A 22493-nucleotide genomic window follows, 5' to 3' on the forward strand; every position below is an offset into this window, starting at 1 on the left:
AGATGCACAGTGAATGTTCCCCAAAAAGAAGCTAAAGCTTTCCTTTATCTTGTTCTTTCCCTTGAACCTAAGCTAAGATGCCAGCTCTCTGCAACCTTGGCTCTGGATCAAACAGAACAGAGGGGAAGGGGGAAGCATCACTGGAAATAGAATGAGAAAGAAGAAGAAGAGAAGGGACGGGAATAATATTTGCTGAGTAGCAATGACATGCCAGACGTGTGCTTGAGGCTTCCACATGTGCCGCTGTTAGTTTAAATATTAATAAATGTAATGATACTAACACTATTACAGTGAACACAGTGCTGGAGTGCTTTGTGCAGGGCAAACCCTGCTGCCATTAAGTGCACAAGCTCCCTTAGTCCTGACAATAATCAGAAAACACAGGTTCTGCTCACTATCCCCATTGTGCAGAAGAGGGAATGGGGTTCAGGGAAGTGAGGAGACCTGCTTTTCCATGGCAGGATTCAAAGACCATTGCGTGACCTCACGTCTGCACCACTGGAGCCATGAGGTTGTTATGGGTCTAGGCCTTCATGAGAACACGTCCTAGGTCCCAGGACGGAGAGCAAGGCAGCTCGTCCAGGAATGGATTCTCTTCTCATTTCCACCATCAGAAGACGTGAGCATGGACCACCTGGGGGGCTCCGTGGGTTAAAGTCTCTGCTTTCAGCTCAGGTCATGATCCCAGAGTCTGCATCTGGCTCTCTGCTCAGCGGGAAGCCTGCTTCCCTTCCTCTCTCTCTGCCTACTTGTGATCTCAGTCTGTCAAATAAATAAATAAAAATCTTAAAAAAGAAGAAGAAGAAGAAGAAGAAGAAGAAGAAAAAGAAGGAGGAGGAGGAGGAGGAGGAGGAGGAGGAGGAGGAGGAGAAGATGTGAGCAGCCAGGACACTAAACTCCCTTAAGGTCCACAGAAAGGGACAAAAGTTCAGAGAAGTCAAGTGGCTTGAGCAAAGTCACAAGCAGACATGGGGAGGATCCCCTCCAAGAAGCCCCATGGGAAGCTGCCCTTTTGATCTCATGACCGAGCTCTCATTGTAGGGGTCCCGTCGGGCATCACCTCCTCAGAGAGTCCTTCCAAGGCCACCCTCGCTGAAACAGACCCTCCATCACACCCTCACCAGCCGCTGTGCCTCAGTTCTCCTCACGACGCTCGCCATCACCACTCACGGCTGCGACAGAGCCTTACCCACGGTACTATCTGCCCTGCCGACAGCACGGAAAAGTCAACTTCAGGAGGGCGGGGATGTTTGTCTCTTTTGCTCACTGCTACGTCCGCAGGACTTAAGGCAGGGCTTGGCATGTGATCAGCACTCAACATTGTTAAATGCATGATAAGCTTATTATTAAGTAATTAATCACGTTCTGCTATAAATATCTTGGCACTTTCCCAATCTCTACGCTTTAAACTCTCAGTGAGATCAGGGATGGGATGACCGGTGTCTCCTCAGAGTTTAGTACTATGCTCGATAAATAGTAGCTGCTCAGTAATTGTTCTAAAATGAGTGAATGAGTGAATGGGGCAGAACTGAGTTTTTATCTTTTACTCTGGTCTTTGTTTCTCTTCCCCGGGTACTGGAGAGCTCACTAGAGAGGATAAAGTTGGAGGCAGCCATGTATAGATGTGGCATAGCCGATGGAAAGGGGAGGGAGGAGTGTCCTGGGGTGGAGCATCTGAGGAATAGTCTGTTGAGGTGAACTCAAACACCAGCCACTGCCCACACTTCAGTGACTTAGTCAGAAAAGACCCGGAAGCATCTCCTGTGACTTTGACCTCCTAGAACTGAAGGACTCTGGGACAGACGTGGTACTCTCCTCCTCTCAAAAAAACTTTATGATTCTATCAAGATTCTGAGGTTTTTTTTTCTTTTTAAAGATTTTTTTTAATTTTTTTTTATTTGATAGACAGAGATCACAAGTAGGAGAGATGCAGGCAGAGAGATAGAGGAGGAAGCAGGCTCCCTGCTGAAGCAGAGAGCCCGATGCGGGGCTCGATCCCAGGACCCTGGGATCATGACCTGAGCTGAAGGCAGAGGCTTTAACCCACTGAGCCACCCAGGTGCCCCATGATTCTGAGTTTTTTTAATTTTTTTTTTTTAAGTACACAAAGGGTCTGTGAAAATTCTTCCTCATATCTTGACAGAATATTTCTCCATCCAAGAGAAGAAAAACAAGCCCAGCCAGGTAAGCACCCGGAATAACAGATGTGTTTTTCCAAGATTATGCCCAAGGGAGAGAAAATAAAGGTTTGCTGGATGCAGATGTCCTAAAAGCAGCAAGTTTATCCTGTAACCTTGCCAAGGCAATGCCTGCTGTTTTCAATGTTAATGCCAGAGTAAGAAAAAGGAGAGGAACATTCCAAGAGTAAATCAACTCCAAGCTCTAAGGCAAACAAGAAGAGAAATAGGAGGGCCCTCCAGGTTGAGCTCAATCATGAAAATCAGTCTGTGCCTCTCCTTCCTCGCTGATGTAGGGTTTTAGCAGGTCCACTTTCCTCTGGAGGCAGGGGGACATACTGGAAGGGATCAGAGAGGTCTGGGCTGGGATGGAGGCTCTTCCACTTACTGTATGACTTCAGGCAAATTGCTTAGCCTCTCCCATTTGAGGATATACAAAAGGCAGACCCCGCCCTAAAACCTCTACTCACAATGTCAGTGATGCTTGATGCTATACCATTTGCAGTCAGTATTCCCTACTATTTTCCTTTTAATTTTATTTACTTATTTGTGAGAGGGAGAGTGTGAATGCAAAGCAAGGAGTTGGAGAGGCAGACTTCAAGCTGAGCACAGGGCCCGAGGCAGGGCTCAGGACCACAACCCTGAGGTCATGACCTGAGTCAAAATCAAGAGTCAGATGCCTAACCAACTGAGTCACCCAGGGGCCCCCAAGTAGTCCCTACTATTAAAAATTTCTGCTCCTCGCAATCTTGGTTGAATCAGTAGGCACAGGAGAGCACATTCTAGCAATGTACCAATGACCCCAAGCTTTAAGTCCTACAGCTGGGACTCAAGTTCATCTCTGCTTACCTCCAAAGCCAGTGATCTTGTCATTTTCCCTTTTAACCTTCCAAAGATGAATCAAGAAAACCAGGACCCAGAGAGTCAGTTCAAATGAAATTAAACTTAATACCGAACACTAAGACATCAAGACAGCTGTGCAGTATCGGGGAAAGAGTACTAATGTGGAGTCAAAAGACCCAAGTCTAAATCCCAGGCTTGAGCACGTATGAAGTTTTTATGACCCTGTAAAAGTCTGTTTATTTTATTTTACTGAGTTTCAGTTTCTTTATGGGCAAAATGGGACAAATGCCTGTATCAGTCAAGATACATTAAATTCTGGTGCAGTAACAAATAGCACCAAAATGTGAATGACCAAAAACAACAGATATTTTGCTTATGCTGTGCGTCTTTCTCAGTCCATTTTGGGGTTCTTCTCTATATAGGTCTCACTCCAGGGTCTAGGCTGATGAAATATCTCCTGACTACTCCTGGCCACTCTGGCAAAGGGAACAAAAACCCCACTTTGGCCTCATATCTATACTTAAATGCTCAGCTGGAAATGAACAAACATTACTTCTAGAATTTCAGTTCTTACATGGAACTGGTCGCATGTACTCCCAAGCACAGTAGGGCAGGAATCATGTTCCTACTATGCTCTCAGAAGATTGGGGAACAATACCTTTTGGTGAATGGCATCAAGAGCTCCCTAGTTTCTCATCCTGGATACCTCATAGGGATGCTGGGGAGATTAAATGAGAAAATACAGAGACAAATGTAGTATAAAGAATTAACTAAGTTTTTGAGCCTTCAAAGCAGTGAATGAGTAACTCCCCGTATCTTTTTTTCTCCCCTCACTTGAATACTTGAATGCACCGTCCTTTAAGAAATGTGACTGGTGGGGACTTCAGAGTTTATCTGCTGAGGTCAGAGACTTGCATTTCCTAGCCCAGTAGTTCAGGATGCAGTAAAGGAGTATGTCTTTCTCTGCCACAAGGCACGGAAACAGGAATGCAATTGTTGAGCCTGTGCCAATGTGGGTAAGCCATGAAAATGATCATAGAATTATAGGATTTTAGATCTGCAAGGGATCCCAGCTGTCCTCAGTCCATGTGCTCGTTCTTTCAGAGGAGGAAAAGGAAGCTCAGGGACAGACAATGACTTACCCACAATCACAGAGAAATAGAGTGGCAGACCACAGTACGGGTCTTCTCTGCCTCCCTGCCACACCAAAAGTCATGGGTCCCCTTCCTCTAGTTTTTCATTCTGATATAGGATGTTGACACCAAATCCAGACTGGCTTGTGGGTGATGTTTTTCCTTTACGCACTTTGAATCATTAATCTAGATATACCCTAAAACCATTCCTTCATAATAAAGTATGGAAAAATAAAGGGACGTCTACAGGATTTTAGCCAGTCTGCAAAGACCTAATTTAATAAGCATTAAATATCTGGTCCTTGAGGAAGATGATAGGAAAACTAATTTTTAAAAAAGACAAAAATCAATACAATTCCTGTTCTCAAAAAGCTTCCTGTCTAGTGAGGGAGGACATGTGAGTACAGAGACGAATGATAATATCAACATGGCTAAGTTGGGGAACTCTGGGGGTGCTATGGGAACCCAAAAGCGGGGATGGGGTGGGAAAAGGGATGGGATGGGGAGCAGTCAGGGAAAGCTCACTGGAGGTGGTTTCACCTCAGAGAACTTCTGGAGGATAATGAGGGTGGAGTGGGGGAGAGAGTCAAGGGAAGAAGAGAGGAAGGACATTCTAGGCAGAGGCAGGGGTCCCAGCAGGTAACTGGGGATGGGAAACAGCACAGCTCCCTGAGGGCCCTGCTGCACCCAGGTATCTGTGCAGGAAAGGCAGGACGTGATGGCGAGCTGAGCAGGGGCCCAATCTCCTGGTCTCATGAGCTAAGCCAAGGAGTCTGGACATCCATCATCTGAAAGCCCCAAGGAGCAGGGATCACTGTTACTGCTGTGGCTAGCCTATAGACCGGAAAGACTGGCTTTTAAGGGGTTTGAAATTTACTCTTCTCTGGAAAAAACGAGTCAAGTGGTTTAGAGTAGAAAATGAACCCACTCCAAGAAAGCTCTAAGTTGTGATTTCTGGGAAGTGGTGTTCTTGGGTGTCAATAAAACAGCACAGGATCCTCCTTCCTTCCCCTGGGCTCCCGGGGTGGAGGCACACTCACTGCCTTGCAGGTCCTTCCCCTTCCAGCCCGTCTGGGGGAAATTTCTGGTGAAAAACGAAGCCACATCTGCTGACCATTTCTTTATCTCCCCACCCCATAATCACGGAATAAATGAGCTCACCCTAAAAGACACAACATAGATTTCCCTAATTCAACCACTGGCCTTGGAGAGGGAGGGCACCTTCCCCACCTGCATCACCCTGTGCTCCACGCCACAGCACATTGTATGGGCACATCCCCCATGGTGCCCCGGGACTGGGAAAGTGGGGAGCTGCCTCTCTTGGCCGATGCCTCACTAAGCCTGGCATAGTGGTGGGGGTGAGGGCAGGTTCCATAAGTCCTGAATAATGGAAAGAACAGATGATGGTGGCAAACTCGAGTCTGTATTTTGTGAATGTACTTATGGGAAAGTTCTTACAATGGAACCAACCTAGGATAACATTTGGTTGTGCACTTCGCAAATCATTAATTCAACAAATACGGGAATGCTCATGTCTGTGCCACGCACTGCAGTGGGCTTTTGGGTGCATCAGTGAATAATACAGACAAAATCCTGCTGATGGTGTTTATGTTCGAGAGAGCCAGCCAAGGAATGAACAGACAGACAAATGCAGAATACGATGACAGGTGGGATAATGACTCTTTTAAAAAAAAAAAAAAAAAAAAAAAAAGGACTAGAGAGTAACTGGTAGGGGTCAGGGAAGGTTTCCTGAGCAGGTGACATTTGAGGGGAGCCCAGCATGAGCTGAGGGGGCAGGTGAGAGTATTTTAAGCAGGACATCCCAGGGACAGAGAGGAGTACATGCAGGCCCTAGAGAAGGCTACCTGCTCCTGTGCCACTGAAACAATGAAGAAGGGAAGCAGGGAGGAAAATGAAGCCAGAGGTACCCAGGGGCCACAGATAGGGTCTCCAACTTCTGCTTCAAAAATACATATTTAAAGCCTTTGAATAGCTTTTTAAAAAAAAATCTTGAGTTTTTTCAACCTCCCTGTCCCCATCTATAAAATGGGAATAATCATTTATACCTATAGGATTATTGAAAGGATGACAGGAGATGATCCTAGCAGTAAGGTTTTCAGCAAAGATTAGCTATCGTCCTTATTGTTAACATCTCTGCTTTAGAATCAGGTGGAGAGGTTTATGTGATGCTCAGGCCTTCCTTCCTCTGACATTCTCTCCAACTTTGCCTCCTTTCTGTGGCTCTGTCTTCCTTTTTGCTACAGGAAGGGAAGGAGATAGTCCCCGGGTTGTTCACACACAATCCTGTTTGAGTAGGGGAATCACTGATGAAACACATCCACGTGTAAGGAAATGTTGCACGTCCAGCTAAAACAAGAGCTGTGTAATTCTGATCTTTAAACCAGCTGAGAACTGGAACCACATCCCATCTTAATCTCTGTGGTAGCAGGTTACAGTGGGAAAGACTAGGCTTTGTTTGTCAGGGACCTGGTTCAAGACCAAGGCTCACCAGTTACTAAAGAGCAGGTGGGTCCCTGGCCTCTGCCTCTCTGAGCCTCACTTCTCTTCTTTATAAAATGGAGAAATAAATAAGTGTGTGTATCCACATACATACACACATACGTATGTATATGTGTATATATATAATATTTATGTATCTATTATATATTCATTTAATTAATATATAAAATATATGAATTAATATTAATATTAATATTTATAAATTTATATTTATGTGTTTAGTATATATTTATAGAAATGTGATATGAATATATAGATATTTATATAAATAAATAAATTTATATATTTATATTATATCTATATTATATATAGACATTAAAGTTGTATAAACATAGGATTATCACAGGCATAAATAAATGATAATAAATGGGAATAAACAGGAATAAATGATAGTGATCATGCTGGGGAAAATACGTTTGAAAAATCATGTACATATAAAGGCCAGCAGCACACCAGGGGGATTAACAGCATAGGTGCGTTTTGTTACAGGATGGCGAGATTGCCTTTGAAAGCAGACGGGTAGAATACAATTGGGATTTTATATTAGGCATTTAATGAGTGCCAGCAAAGTAGAAGAATGGTATTTGATCAGGAGGGAAAAAAATGAATCCTTTTTTACAGAGGATGTTGGCTTATAGAATGGCCTCTTACTCAGGGGCAGTATGTCTTAATGCAGACGGGAAGGATGGAGCAATGGGCTCCATATTCAGCCCCGCTGTGTGATCTCATCTAGAATCCCTAGGGTAGAGGTTCCTTCTCAAAAGAATAAGGCAGATACCACAAAGCTGCCGTCCTCTGTTGAGGCGAGGGATCCAATTGCCCCAACTAGTCTTGATACTTTTATTTCTCTTGATTCGAAATACTATATAAAATCTCATATTTTACGGGGTGCCTGGGGGGCTCAGTGGGTTAAAGCCTCTGCCTTCGGCTTGGGTCATGATCCCGGGGTCCTGGGATCGAGCCCCACATCGGGGCTCTCTGCTCAGCAGGGAGCCTGCCTCCCCTTCTCTCTGCCTGCTTCTCTGCCTACTTGTGATCTCTGTCAAGTAAATAAATAAAATATTTAAAACAAAACAAAACAAACCTCCTATTTTAAATACAACCAGTCTCCCTTAAAAAGTCTCCCAGCAAAATGAAATTATTTTCTCCTAAGGGGTCCAACCCTCCTCCATTTTTCATGTTGGGGTGTTGTTACCTATTTCCACAGAAGTACTTAAAGGTTTTTAATTAGATGATGATGAGGCATAATTTTCCAAGGCCTCCCTGCGTGGGGCAGAACCATCACTGTCATTATGCTCCATTTCAAACAGGGGGTCTGGAAAAAGGAATTCATTAGCAGAGTGGCTGAATGCCGTGGGCCAGCCTCCTGGCCTCCCTGGATAATGTCTCTGCCCAGAATCAAAGTTCCAGTTTGACACTTTTATTTTTTTTATTTTTATTTTTAAAATTTATTTGACAGATAGAGATCACAATTAGGCAGAGAGACAGGCAGAGAGGAGGAAGCAGGCTCCCCGCCGAGCAGAGAATCCAATTCGAGGCTTGATCCTAGGACACGGGGATCATGACCTGAGCTGAAGGCAGAGGCTTTAACCTGCTGAGCCACCCAGGTGCCCCAAGCTTGACACCTTTAAAATGAATTTTCTCAGGACACCTGGGTGGCTCAGTCAATTAAGTGTCTGCCTTCGGCTCAGGTCATGTCATGATCCCAGAGACCTGAGACCGAGTCCCCACATCAGGCTCCTAGCTCAGCGGGCAGCCTGCTTCTCTCTCTGCCTGCTGTTCCCTCTGCTTGTGCTCTCTCTCTCTCTGACAAATAAATAAAAGTCTCCAAAATTGAGTTTCCCATGACATATATACATGTACATGCATGCATACATATATATGCATTTATATGTAGGTGTTCAAAAAGCACTTCTTGGTTTGAACTCTCCCACCTATGGAGGTGACTGGAGGATTTAACGCACACTGTTTCTCCAGCTCACTCCCTTGCTTCTGTCCCTCTGTCACAATATGTGTGGTTCCACTATTAGTATCAGGCTCTGGGGAGAAGGACATTTTCCAGCTACTGGATCTGATGTTTGGAAGTCTTTTATGGCATCTCATTAACCACAGATTAAAGATGTTAGGTATTAAAGCTCTAAGCAATCTACCCCTCCCGTCCTCCCTCTACCCGCTGTCCTCAACCTCTCCCCTGGCTGCCTCAGCCATCCTACATCCTTCCTTGCTTCCTTGCCCCGTGGACCTACTCAACCATTCCTGAATGTAGCGTGTCTTCCCCAGCACTGATACATTCCTCCTTGCTGTTCCTTCTGCTGGGAATTCTCTTCCCTTTGTTCTCTGGCTGGCAAATCCCTACTCATTCTTTTCAAAGCTCAGCCACATGTCTTCTTCTTTAGACACTATTTGCTCTTTTGCTCCTTTCTGCTTGGTGTTTTGACAGCACTTGACACCAGGTTCATGCATGGTGCCTCTCACAGAGAGCAGCGCGAAACCTTGTGAGGTCCTTGAGGCATGGCTGTTCCTGAGGGTGCAAAAGAGCATGAGCTTTGGAATCAAGACAATCTCTGATTCATATTTGAGCTCAGTCACCTTTTGGCCAAGGGAACTTGGGCAAAATGTGTAACTTTTCCAACTCCCACATTCCTCAAATATACCATGGAAGCAATTGCATGGAAACCGCCACGCATAATACACGGACAGCATGTCTGGGATGAGAACTAACTATCCTCGTGTACCGGTGCTTATTAGGTAGGAGGTAACAGTATGTCGTAGCTACTGTTGAAGCCCCAGCTCTGTAATGGGGACTCAGTAACTGTGTTCCGAGTCTTATTATCCTCTAAGTATGACCTTTTAAAGACAGTTAACACTTAAAGGAGTAACATTTTAAGAGGGAAACTTACTATGAATTAATTAATCAGAATCTAAAAATAAAAGTTGAGGGTTCTGTTGTTGCCTGCAGATCGATCCTCATTATAGGCCAATTAGGTCACTCTGGCATCGGCTCTTTAAAGAAAGCTCCAAAGGTGGGAAGGACCTAGGACTGGGAGGAGCTTGGTTTGATGCTGGAGTTCAACAAATGCCAATCACAGCTGCGGGACGAATCAGCAGTGAAGTAAGCGCTCCCCAGGCAGGAAACCGAGTGTAAGGGGCTTTAGGGGAGACCTGACAGTAGGGTTTCAACCCAGGGCAGGGCAGCAAGTTTGCTCTGTCAGGAAATGGAATGGCATTGGCTTCTTGGAAACAAGAGGCTGAGATGGAAAAAGAGAGAGAACAAAGGAAGAGGGAAGAAAGAGAAAGGAGCACAAAGGTGTCAAGGCCTGAGCGACAACATCTGTGGCTATCAGGGTCCAGTCCAGATCTTCAGGGTTTGCCTTATTCAGTCCTTTCTACATTTATCTACTCACTCCTTCCTTCCTTCATTCAGGTATTTATAGACCAGCCACTGTGTTCCAGGTGAGGAACTAGAAGATAAACACAAATTAAGTATAGTTCCTGCCTGCTGGGAGCTCACATTCTACTGGGAAAGGCAAACACATGACTGCTTGACTCTGTTCCTATCAACCATGTCCTCCATTGTTCTCCCAGCATGTGTAGTAAAGTTCTTTTTATAAATGTCAGCCTGGAATTACTATGCAAAGGAGAAGAAAAGAGAAAGCAGACTTCTTTCCACATTCCAAACAGAGTTTAAAATAGAGAACACAGAGCTTAGAAGTCAAACGTGAAGAGCCCAGTCTTCCCCCAAGTAGAGGCTCTTATGTTGGAACGCTTCTCTCTAAACTGAGGAGATCAGGTATGGTTTGAACAAGAGTTTTGCCTGAATAATTTTATGGAGAATATTTTGAAAGACATTGGGGAAAAAAAGGAGACACAGGAGATGGACATTTTGTTGGGAGAAATCGAAGCGATGGAGGGAATCTCCACTGACTCAGCATCTGCTGTGCGCGAGATCTGTGAGCACTCCCCCGCCTACAAAAACTCATCTTCAAATGAGCTCAAATGAATGAAGCCCTTCGGAGGCATTATTCATAGCTTCTTTAACAGAACCCTTTGGGAAATAGCCATCAGGGAGGAATGTGAAGAACACTCCTGACCCCATCCCAGAATAGACGATAAGAAAGCCAGAGAGCCCGGTTTTAAGAAATAAGTGTGATTCGACAGTTACACTCTTACTAGACATGATGGGAAATAATATTAACGATCTTAGTGATGAGGTAGTAAGTTGTTTAGCTATTTGTGTATTTATTCACTTTATTCATCTGTCCATCCATCCATCCAATAAAGGCTTCTTGAACACCATTCATGCAGCAAGCGCAGTGCCAGGCATTGGAATATGGTATCAGATAAGACACTATCTCCGCCTTTAAGGAGCTCACCACTTGCTGGAGGTGACAGCGAGATAGGGCCTTGAGAGAAGATAACAAAGTAGCTATAACAGTGCGTGGGAGTAGCTTTTTAAGATTAGGAAAGACTCCCTCTGAAGGAATCCAGAGCAGGACAGAATGGGCCGCACAGTAGGGAGGACATTGTAGGCAGAGGAAAGAGGCACAGGATAACTGGGCATTCAAGCGCTTTATATACTACAACTCAACAAAATAGGGCCTGGGTCGCCTGTTCCACGACCTATTGCACACGTCGTTGCTTTTGACCTAATTGTAATTTTTGCTCTTGTGAAAATCCATACCATGTCCTAGGAAAAGCACGGTCCTGATGCATAGCATAGAAAGGATGGCTTCAGAACTGGCTTTGCTTCCCTCTCTTACTGTGTCGTTTGGGGAGACGGCATTTAATTTTTCTAAGTCTTAGCATGCTCTTTTGCAAGACAGAGCTCAAATAGCTGCCTGGCAGGGTTGTTGCAAGGGTTAAACAGCAGGTGGTGGGTGCAGGGCCCAGGACTCTGTCTGCAACACGTTTATGAGTGCATAGCATTTTCTGCCCCTATTGTTGCTACTACTACGACTATTATTTTGAACCAAGATTAAGGTTTTAACTTAATGTCTTTGACTGCAACTGTTTCTGAAAGGAGAGATACATTAGAAGGAGGGCGGCCCCTCAATAAAAAGGTTTTCAATGTTCTCTATTAGGAATCATGAGCAATCTGACCTTGTAAAAAACAAAATGGTCTGAATCCTTTACGTCCTGGCTCGGTTCCTAAAGGCAGCTAAAGTGATATTAGAGACAAAGAGAAACATTGCAGGGAAGGCCTTAATTTCCAAGGTGAATGAGATGGAAGCCCCAGTGCCCAGCAGTAAACCTCTTAGTATTTATGGAACTGAAATCACACTATTCCCATAAAAGACGAAGTTAAGGAAGGGTGCGCTCTACATAATGGCCTCTTGTTAGGGCTTCCTGATTACCTGGGCTCTGTTTTCTTGAAAACCACCAGCACCCCTGTGTTTCGGGGCCACCATCCGCTGGGGGTGGAAAGAACTGTTTATTTAGCCAAATGAAAATTCCCGCTTAAATAAAAAATACTAGTGGCGTTTGGGTTGGAGAAACAATTACCCAGACTCGACATCGCAGCTGCAAATTACATCGGCCATAAAAGCAAGTCGGGGGCACAGATTACACCGCGGCTGCCTGACATCAAAGGCGGCCAGCCTTGTTTCTTCATCTGCGTTGGAAACAATATTTCTCTTTGATCTTGGACACCAGGAACCAGTGTGGGGGAGCCACGGGAGACAAGGAGGTGCCTGTGTTGATGTGTAATGACACGAGGCCCAGTGATGTTGCGTGGTTGAAATGCCAAGCGGGGTCAGAAGAACACCATTTAAACAAGTGACTGAAATCTAGAAAGAGAATCAAGACAAAATGGTTTCATTCAATCGCTTAATCAACAAGTCTTTCTGGAGAGGCAGCAGCTGCATGCCCATTCTCGTGGGCCAGCGGAGAGCAGGCAGGGGACGGGGTAAGGGGGTTTCCCTGCCGGGGAGTCAGAGACCTGGCTTGAAGTCCACTGGGCTCCTACTGTCTGCAGGAGTTCGGACACACGACGTAATGCTTTGCATCTTATTTTTCTCTTCTTTTTTGCTCACCATTAGGCTCCTTTACCTTGGGGTTTAAATTTAGTCTTCACAAGTTGGGTTCTAATCCATCCAGTTCTCTATTCCTCCTGACCTTAACCCAGATTACAACTTTCACAGCGTGGACAAACAGTCCCACCTTCAGCCCTTAGGCCCCATTTCCTTTCTCTGAATGCTGAGCCTGGCACCTCAGTCAGTCTGCCCGGTACTCATTTAGAGGGGCAGTTCAGACAAGGGCAAAGTTCTCAGCTGGGCATCACACAGGCTACAGAGATAAGTCAGCCAGCCCCGCTCACAGTCAGCAGGGCAGAAGGCCAGCAAGAAGGCCATTTCTCTGGACAGGAGAACAGAGAAAGGACACTGGGGGGGCTGGTCAAGGAAGCCTTCCTGGAGGAGGCAATGCTTGAGCTATATTCTGAAGGATGAGTAGGAGTTCTTCAGGTAAGATATTTAAATAGTTTAGTTGAATAAATTGATTCAGTGTTACATTTATTAACTTCTATTTCTTTAATGGTGGTCTTCCTGAGTATCTCTCTCTTTTAACCTTTTCCACAATCATTCTCTCCAGTGTTTCCTGTCTGTATTAGCTACTTCCAACCTACTCCCCATAGAGAGCTATAGATTCCTTGGGACCCCTTCAAAAGTTTCTCAGGTAAGAGTGGAAGGGAAGATTTATTTATTTATTTACTTATTTACTTTTGAATAAGCTTTCATTTCAACAAAAGATTCAGAGCCTCAGGGTGTATGACATCTACAGATCTAGACATCTGCCGTGACAATTGACTTGAGCTTTCTGTCTCCAGCCTCTGACCTTCTGACCATGCCACAGCCCTCCTGCCAGCTGAAATCTAGTGCAGCCCTCAGTGTATAAGCACCTAGAGCCCCCCTCCTGGGCCCCATCAAATAATATTGCTATGTTTGGTTGATGTGTACATTGCATTTCTTCTTTACGAGGATTACTCTATGAGCTAGGCAGTATTCATTCTATTTTACTGATTAAGAAGCTGGTGCTCAGAAAAGTTGAGCAACATGGCCAGTGTCACAGAGATGCCCAAGATCCATCACCACTAAAGGACATAACGTGACCACAGTGTCCCCTTCCACCCTCAGCTCATCACAGTCCCTTACCTATCACATACACCAATCAAACTTCTGTTTCTTTTTCAAACCATGCATATTCTTATTCACACCATTCTAGTAAAACCAGCTCCTAGGGTTTTCATCTTAGTAACTAGTATCATTTTCTACCTAATGACCCAAGCTCAAAACTAATGACTCATCTTACATCTCTCCTGACCACCCACAACCAATCAAGCCACCAACTCCTATGACCTCCTAATTCTTTTCCCCATATCTATTAAGATACTTTATGGCTGCATTTTTTTTTTTTTTAAAGACTGAAAGCAGCTTAAACTTTAAGTGGTTTATTGCCTCACAGCACAGATTTCCAGAGTAGGGTAATTAAGAGATTCAGTGATACTTCCAAGACAAGTGGTGTTTCCATCCCCAGGGGGTTGGCTTGTCTCCTTCAGCTGACCTCTCACAGATCCAAGATGGCTGCCACCACGTCTGTGTTTCCCTCCCTCAGTCACAACCAGAGGCCAAGAAAATGATTTTCTCCTTGCTCATCTCTTTCTAAGAGAAAGAAACTCCTTCCCTGAACCACCCCTTGCCCCAGCCACCAGCAGACTTCCAGTTTCTTTTATCAGCCAGAATTGCATCACATGTCCCCAGTCAAAATACCAAGAAAGGGAGGAGAGTGGCCATGGCTCAACTTACCAAGAGTCACTCTGTGATCTGGGGGGGTGGGTGGGTGGGGGTGGTTCCGGTGCTAGAGCCATGTCTATAGGAAGAGTAAGCTCCTGAGCAAAAACAGGTCTCTGAAGAAAAGTGGGAAAAGGACAGGCTTGGATGGCAGCCACCAGTAGGCTGCCACAGTCTCTCAAATCCACACCTTCCTCTTTTACTATGACATTCCATAGACCAACCATTATCCCTGCAACAGGTTTCTAACCAGATTCCCTATTCCCAATTTGATTTCTTCTAATGCAACAACCATTCTGCAGCAAGGGTAAAGTTTGCATAATACAAATACAATTGTATCTCATCTTATTTAAATATTTCAATGGCTGTCTACCAGGGTAAAGTCCAAATACTGACCGTGGAATCTAAACTCACTCTTAGGCCTAGAGCTTTATCTGCCTCCCCTTGCTGGGAAGTCCAGAGCAACCTTTTCTGTCTGAGGAGCTCTCTCTCTCATCACCCAGGACCCCATCCAAGGTCGTGTCCAAGCTCCTGGACAAGTACCAAATCTTGTGGAGCATGGGGGGAGGATGGTGAATCTGACTCGAAGACAGCTGAGTATGGAATTAGGAAAGCTGAGAAACCATAGCTAGGGACAGAAGGGGATTTGGGAACACAACAGTTTAAATGAAGGGTGCATCCCTAGGGCTAAAACTAGAAAGGAGAACTAGAGATAAAGCGAAGAACAATGATCTAAGGACAGCAATATGCGGCATGAAAAGAGAGATGACCTGAAAGTCTGGAGAAGGAACTTTATGATAGTGCCTGGGGCCTTTTCTTGGCATGGGGAGGAAGTGACAAGGTACCAGTAGCCCCCCCACAATTCTGGCCCTTTTGCTCGTAGGTCCATTGCTTGCCCTTTCCCTGCTATGCTTGTTATTGCAGAATCTTGATCCCTGCAGGCCACGTTTTTGGGCTCCTACATGAGCCCTCTTCTTGCTAGAGGAGAAACAGAGTGGGAGGGAGAAGCACATGACTCCCCTCCCTGGCTCTACCTTGAACAACATGACCAGCAGCTCTGGGCTCCTGGGTCTAGATCTCCAGCTGGAAAGGCCCACAGGGGTCAGCCTCTCCCTGGCAACTCTGGCTGCTGGGCTCCAGGGACATCACCCCCTCACTTCTCTGCAGCGTATGGGTGGTGGCAACTTGCTGCTGGAGGCTAACTGCAGAGCACCTCGCCGTCTCCTGACGCCTTTCCAGCTCCTCCCTCACGGTGTAACCGATTCTCTCAATTACATTTCCTCTGTTTTACATTCTTTGAGTGGATTTTGTCTCCCTGATTAGACCCTTACTGTTGTAGGCACTGAGCCAACTCTGTAAGATTTTTCTGTGAAATCTCTCCTTATTCTCTCTCGTGTGTTGCTTTTAGGAGGCAGACATGACAGTGAAGGGCAAACGGCTGGCAGTCTGGTAGACCAGGCTTCAGACTCCTGCTCTGCCATTCACTGACTGAAAGCCTTGAGTGAAATCACCTGCCCGTTTTAAGCCAAGGTTTGCTCAACCAACGTTAAAGGGAGCTCCTCTTTTTAATCCTTGTTAGAACTAAATAAGATGTTGTATGTACATCATTTAGGCCAGCCCCTGATGCAAAGTTAATACTTTATTTTTTAAAAAATTTTTATTATGTTATGTTAGTCACCATACAGTATATTAATTTTGGATGTAGTGTTCCAAGATTCAGTGTTTGTGTGTAACACCCAGTGCTCCATGCAATCCATGCCCTCCTTAAAATCCATCACCAGGTTCACCCATCCCCTCATGGTTCTCTGTTCTAAAACCCTCAGTTTGTTTCCTGAAGTCCACAGTCTCTCACAGTTTGTCTCCCACCCCAATTTCTCCCCCTTCATTCCTCTCTTCCTTCTCCTAATGTCCTCTATGCTATTCCTTATGTTCCACAAATAAGTGAAACCATGTAATTAACTTTCTCTGCCTGACTTATTTCACTCAGCATAATCTCCTCCAGTCCCATCCATGTTGTTGCAAATGGTGGGGATTCATCCTTTCTGATGGCTGAATAATAGTCCATTGTGTATATGGACCACATCTTCTTTATCTAGCCATCTACTGAAGAGCGTTTTGGCTCTTTTCATAGTTTGGCTACTGTATACATTGCTGCTATGAACTTTGGGGTGCTTGTGTCCCTTCTTTTCACTACATCTGTATCTTTGGGATAAATACCCAGTAGTATAGTTGCTGGGTCATACGGTAGATCTATTTTTAATTTTTTGAGGAATGTCCACACTGTTTCCCAAAGTAAATGCTTTAGAAATTGTTCCTTATACCAGCCTCCATCATAACACTTTCTCTTACCCAGATAAATAACTTACTTAAATGTCTTTGACTTCCCCCTATGCAACGTTTATTAAAGTTTACTGTGCATTCAAAGAACTCTGTGACCATATTAAAATGCAGATTCTGGTTCAGAAGGTTTGAGTTGGGGCCTGAGATTTTGCATTTCTTATCACTGTCCCCAGTCAATGTTAATCCCGTGGTCTGGGAACCATACACAGAATAGCAGGCCTCTAGACCAAGGGTTGGCAAACTTTCCCTGCAAAGAGCCACACAGCAATTATCTCAGGCACTGGGAGCCACATTGACTCTGTTGTAACTATTCAATTCTGCCTATAGAACCTTGTTGACAAAAATAGGGTCCCAGGGGTGCCTGGGTGGCTCAGTGGGTTGGGCCTCTGCCTTTGGATTGGGTTGTGGTCTCAGGGTCCTGGTGTTGAGCCCTGCAGCGGGCTCTCTACTCAGCAGGGAGCCTGCTCCCCCCCCCCCTCTGACTGCCTTTCTGCCTATTTGTGATCTCTCTCTCTGTCAAATGAGTAAATAAAATCTTAAAAAAAAATAGGGTCCCAGAACTGGAGTTTGCTGACCCCTGCTCTAGGCGGTCAACTGTCTCAGGACATGGTCTCTTTTACTGACCACCTTACTTTCGCCCAGCACACAGCCTAGCACAGAGCAGCACTCAATAAATTTTCAATGTGCCATGCAACAAACTCATTAACTACACTCAGTCTCTACTGTAGAACCTGCAACTCTAAAGCCAGTGTTTACTGAATGTTTACTATGCCCCAGGAAATGTTCTAAGTACTCAAAAGATATTTTCTCTAATGCTCAGGACCACCTTAAGATGTAGGGGGTATTATTATCCCCACTTTCCAGATGAGGCACACGAAGGTCAGACCTATGTGCAAAGGACATAGGAAAAAGCCAGGCTTCAGGGCATGGCAGATTTCTGGTCCCTACTCTCTCAGTAGTCACCTTGCCCTGGAAACCTCCTCCCTCCACTTCGTCTATGGCTATGATGATTTCCTAGAAAATAATATCAGTCTTTTTCTTCTCCCTGTCACTTGAAATTCCCATAATAGTGTTGGGCACATGGTAAGCACTTACCAAAGTGTTCTTGATTGATATTTTAAAATATCCTACTCTGAACACACATTGCTGTGAATGAGGGTCACAAGGAACACATCCTGAAGATCTCTGTGTCCTCAGCATACACATAGAAGCAGTTGAGCCTGAGGGTACCGATTATCATATCTAAAAATGCCTAAAATGATAATGAATAATTTAGTGGTGAAATTCATGCAGAGAAAGACTCCTGACAGTCTGTAAGTCCCTGGACGTCAGAGGCTCTGTGTCCAGTAGAGACCCGGGCAGTTAATGGTGTTAACTGTATACGTTGACCGATAAAATGAGGAGTGAAGTAATGCACTTGGCAGAGAAGAGTGGGGCTCTAACCCGACTCAGCTGTAGGCTGCCTTTGTGTCTTCATCACCTGAAACCTGAACTCTCCCATCAGAGGATAAGAACTTTGGACTAGACCATCATTTGGGTTCTTCAGGTTTTAAAATGTAATTGTTTTAAAAAATAATGATATCATCAAAGAGACTTTGAAGAGTGTTGGCTCTTAAAGAAAAGGACCAGAGACTACTAGGATATAAAAAGTAATGTCATTTCTTTGTGGCTGGTATTCCTCTATGGCAGTATTTTCTCTTCTCTTCTCTTTTTTTTTTTTAAGATTTTATTTCTTTCTTAGAGAGAAAGCACAAGAAGGGGGAGGGGCATAAGGAGAGGGAGAAGCAGATTGACTGCTGAGTAGGGAGCCTGACTCAGGGAGGCTGACTGGGGCTCCATCCCAGAACCCTGAAATCAGGAGCTGTTCTGAAGGCAGACGCTTCACCAAATGAGCTATCCAGGCACCCCAATTTTCTCTTGTCTATGGCCTTCTTTTAGTTCATCCTACTAACCAATTTCTAATTTGTTTCAAATCAAGAAACCAGATAATCAGGATTATTATAATGGTTTATAGAGGAGGTGTGAACTGATCATAGCTAATGGTCTTAAAGATTTCTCTAACTAATGAAATGAAATTTAATGCATGTGCTTTGTGATGACTATTTTGTCTGTGGTATGCGAATCCTTGTGTGCGTGTAAAGGCACACAAGTGTGCTTATGTGTGTGTGTGTGTGTGTGCACATACATGCTCACACATTTATTTACTCTCTCCTAATGAAGTCCACTAGAGCTAGATAAAAGTAATCAATAAGACGGCAATACTGTGTTACTGTTCCTACTTAATGAATATGGAAATTGAGATGGTTGGGCAACTTCCTCCAGGATACATACCCAGGAACTAGGTCTCCTGATTTCTGGTCACAGAACATAAAAAGATGTGGTTTCCAAACATTCCCTGTTACCTAAGTCTTAAAGGCAAACAGCCCAAACATCTCTACTACCTTGTCTTCAAGGCTGCCTCAGACCAGAAGTAGAGGGGTCGAAGGCTGAATTCACAAACAAGTTAACTGCCCCATTTTCCTTATGATCCATCCAACAATCCCAGCCAGGAGTGACTGGCCAGATTTCTCATTGCTGAGACTCCCTTACATGGATGGAAGGTTCAAGGGCACTGCCCCCCTCGCATAAGGATTGCCAAGGAGCCTCCCTTGTTCTGGGAATCTGAGACTGTGTGTCATAGCACAGAGACCACACTGAAGGGGCCAGGCCTCATCTTAACTTTGTCCCACACTGCACTCTTAATTTCTTGTCATTCCACAGGTATTTATTAAGAGCCAACTGAGAACTCAGAGGCATTGCTGACATTTGGGTCCAGACCCTGGAATGCAACCTTTACATTTATTAACACAGTTAACATTCATGATAATCCCCATGAAGTAGGTACTCTTCTTATCCCCATTTTACAAATGAGGAAACTGAGGCACAGAGAGTAACATGGCCCAGGTCACACGGCTGACAAGGGCTGGATCTGAGTGGGCTCCCAGGCAGCCCATGACTACTATAAGGGAGACACAACTCCTTCCCTCATGGAGCTTCCATGTATGGGAAACATAGAGGTGGGCCATAGAGGTGAATGGCTTCATCATGATTCTAATAATGATATGAAGAAGAAGTTGCAGGAGGTTAGAAAACATGCAATGGGGGATCTGATCCTTGTGAGGAAGGAGCAGGAATCAGGGAGGCTTTCCCTGGGGAAAAAACTGCTGGCATTGCGTTTCCATGGATAAGCAGGAATTCGCCAGGCAGAGGGAGAGAGGAGTTTCCCAAGCAAAAGGAGATGCGGGTCGAGGCCTTGAGGCAGAGGTGTACGGAAGGTGGAGAGAACAGCAAGACGCCGATGTGGTGGACTTTGGGAGATACGGCAGTGAGGCCTCGGATGAGGCTGGAGCGGTGGCAGTGTCCACACCCCGGTGGCCGTGATGGGATGGGGAGCAGAGCGGAGGACAGAGAAATGACTGGAAAACCACCCAGCGGGAAGCCTATGACTCCTTTTGCCCCTCACACCCGACTGGTGCTCTTTCCTGGCTGCCTCCGTTTCGTCAGGATCCCCACAGGGGTTTCCAGAATAGAGTTACACCAGGGGCTCTTTCTGTTCGGGGGGGGAAAAAAAAATAAAACATTTATTAACATTTGCTTCCTCATTTAATGTAGTCAGTCCCTGAAAACAAAATGTTTGCGGCTTCTATTACATTTGACAATTATGGAAATGGAAGGATCAGAGGAGAGAGGGACCTGCCTGCTGTCATCCTTCCCAGGGTGTGGGAAGGAGCTGGCTTTCAGGCCGGAGCTTCTATATATATATATGTATATATATGAGATATGTAAAACATATAAAACACATATATACACACACATATATATGATATGTAAAATATATAAAATATAAATAATATATAATATATTAAAATATATATTCAATATATATTTGAATATATTGAATTGAATATGTTGAATATATATAATATATAATATATTTGAATATATAATATATATTTTATATAATATATATATACATATATATATAATTGACACAGAGAGAGAGAGTGAGTGGGCACAAGCAGGGGGGGCAGCAGGCAGAGGGAGAGGGAGAAGCAGGCTCCTCACTGCACAGGGAGCCTGATCCAGGTCCCTGGGAGCATGACCTGAGCCGAAGGCAGATGCCCAACCGACTGAGCCACACAGGCGCTCCCAGACCAGAGCTTTACTACTCAGACTCCTCTGCTCCTTCCATTGCATCAGGCTGCTTCTGGGTTAAGTGGAGAAAGCAATCGGCAGAGGGTGCCGCAAAGACCTCCAAGGAATCAAAGTCTAGGAGAGTCCCCCGAGGCCGCATCCTGTGTGAAGTGCAGCGTGAGCACCAGCATGACTCTTTTCTCCCTGATCTGCCCTCGCCCCTGCAGTCAGCAGCTCAGAGGGAAACAGATGGCACACTCAAATCGTACAACCGGAGGAGAGTTTAATAAAAGCTCTACTTCTCAAGGTGTAGGGTCGGTAAAGGATAATCGCCAGGGATAGCTGTTACTGTGCAACCCCCCTTTCCGAAGGAGGAGGAGGAGAAAGTGTTAACAGGACCCTGGAGAGGACAGGGTTGGGGGAATAGGAGGCTGTAGAGAGAGGACTGCCGGACGGGATAGTCGTGTTTTGTCCTTAGTGATACCCTGAGACAGCAACTAGGGAAATAAATACCCAAACTCAATCCCCTTCACACTCGAGCCTCTTGTTAATGCCCCCCAATGGCCAAACCCAATCAAAGTTTGAGGATGTTACGAGCTGAATCTTGTTCCCCAGTATCTCAGAATGTATCTGCATATGGAGATAGTTTCTTTAAAGAGAAATGAGGTCACTGGAGTGGGCCCAGATCCAGTATGACTGGTGTCTTTATAAAACTGGGAAATTCAGACACAGACACGTTCAGAAGGAAGACCGTATGAAGACATGGAGAAGACGGCCATTGGTAGGTAAGCCAAGGAGACAGGCCCATGGAGAAACCAGTCTTGTCACACTTTGATCTTAGGCATCCAGCCCCCAGAATGGTGAGAAAATAACTTTCTGCTGTTTAAGCCACCGGGTGCTTTCCAACCACAAAGCAGAGTCCTACCACAGTGCTGGTGCCTAGTCCCTTCCCTGATCACTTGTGCCAGTACCAGCCCGGCTGAGAGGCTTAGCTGCAGTCCCCGTCCTCTGCCAGGCCTTTCCATGCACTTCTGGCCACAGCCCCTTCTCCCCAAACCTCCAGGGATGGACCAAACCCTCACTGGTATGTTTTGCTAGATGCCTGGCAGTTGAGACAATGCACATCTTGAGAACAGGGTCTGTGTCTTATTTATTTCTTATGAATGAAAGAGTGACTGACAGTTAAATGGAGAAAGCTAACATTTATTGATTACTATCAATGTGCCAAGTACCACGTTCAGTGTTTTCACATCATTTTAACACTGCCCGTACCAAGATCGAGGAGCCAGGAAAAAAATTATTATTTATTTGGCACTTACTATATGCTGGCCAGGGGTGATGGCAAAATACTAACAACCCATACAGCACACGCGCCAAACAAACATCAGAGCAGATGTTGGCCATAAACCCAGGGATGGCTGCGCTCACACCATGGCTAGGGATGCGCTTGGCACCAGGCCCTGTCCTGAAGTATTTCTTGTGCATTATTTCACTGAATCCTCATTATACCAAATGAGATAGGT

This window comes from Neovison vison, chromosome 2, assembly GCF_020171115.1.
Source record: "Neovison vison isolate M4711 chromosome 2, ASM_NN_V1, whole genome shotgun sequence".
NCBI lineage: Eukaryota > Metazoa > Chordata > Mammalia > Carnivora > Mustelidae > Neogale > Neogale vison.